Genomic DNA, 1,387 nt, shown 5'->3' with positions numbered 1-1,387 from the left:
CTAACAGACAGAGAGACAGACACACATGAGGAAACCCCTCTAACAGTCAGAGAGACAGACACACAGAGATAGACAGAGAGAGATAGTCAGAGAGACAGAGATAGTCAGAGAGACAGAGATAAACAGAGAGAGACAGTCAGAGACAGACACACAGAGATAGACAGAGAGAGACAGTCAGAGAGACAGACACACAGAGATAGACAGAGAGAGACAGTCAGAGAGACAGAGATAGACAGAGAGAGACTGTCAGAGAGACAGACACACAGAGATAGACAGTCAGAGAGACAAAAGACAGACACACAGATATAGACAGAGAGAGACAGTCAGAGACAGACACACAGAGATAGACAGAGAGAGACAGTCAGAGAGACAGACACACAGAGATAAACAGAGAGAGACAGTCAGAGAGACAGACACACAGAGATAGACAGAGAGAGACAGTCAGAGAGACAGAGATAGACAGAGAGAGATTGTCAGAGAGACAGACACACAGAGATAGACAGTCAGAGAGACAAAAGACAGACACACAGATATAGACAGAGAGAGACAGTCAGAGAGACAGAGACAGTCAGAGAGACAGAGAGAGACAGAGAGAGACGGTCAAAGAGACAGACATAGTCAGAGAGACAGACACACAGAGATAGACAGAGAGAGACAGTCAGAGAGACAGAGACAGTCAGAGAGACAGAGACAGTCAGAGAGACAGAGATAGTCAGAGGGCAGTGTACTGTACCTGCGCGCAGCCAAAGCATGTTGAAGATAAGAGGGAGCACCTGAACCAAAATATGAGAAGATAAAATCCCTCTCTATTTTTCATATGATTCTTTCCCTACAGCTGTCGTGGTAACGCTTTCCGTTTTTCTCCTGAGACCTCCCTGAGAGTCGCAATTTGGGTTTACAAATGTGAGTGTGTGTGTGTGTGTGTGTGTGTGTGTGTGTGTGTGTGTGTGTGTGTGTGTGTGTGTGTGTGTAATGGGGATTACTCCCCAGTCCAGTCATGAGACTGGGCTGTACCAGTTCGCCACACACAGCACCTGGCACACCGGGCTGGCCGACCTGGCTTCAAGGATTAGGAGAGGGAGAGAGGGAACGAGAGAGACAGAGAGAAAGAGAGTGAAGAGAGAGTAGGGAATGAAAGAAAGGTAGAGACAGCATGCCATTGACATGGAGGGGTTCAGAGGAGGGGAGGGGTGAAGAGTACGATAGTACTCTACGATAGTACTCTGATAGTACTCTGATAGTACTCTGATAGTACTCCGATAGTACTCTACGATAGTACTCTGATAGTACTCCGATAGTACTCTACGATAGTACTCTACTATAGTACTATACGATAGTACTCTACGATAGTACTCTGATAGTACTCTGATAGTACTCTACGATAGTA

The sequence above is a fragment of the Oncorhynchus clarkii genome, unplaced genomic scaffold (genome assembly GCF_045791955.1).
Source record: "Oncorhynchus clarkii lewisi isolate Uvic-CL-2024 unplaced genomic scaffold, UVic_Ocla_1.0 unplaced_contig_3513_pilon_pilon, whole genome shotgun sequence".
Classification (NCBI taxonomy): domain Eukaryota; kingdom Metazoa; phylum Chordata; class Actinopteri; order Salmoniformes; family Salmonidae; genus Oncorhynchus; species Oncorhynchus clarkii.
The sequence above is the reverse complement of the archived record's forward strand: the minus strand, read 5'-3'. Positions refer to the sequence as shown.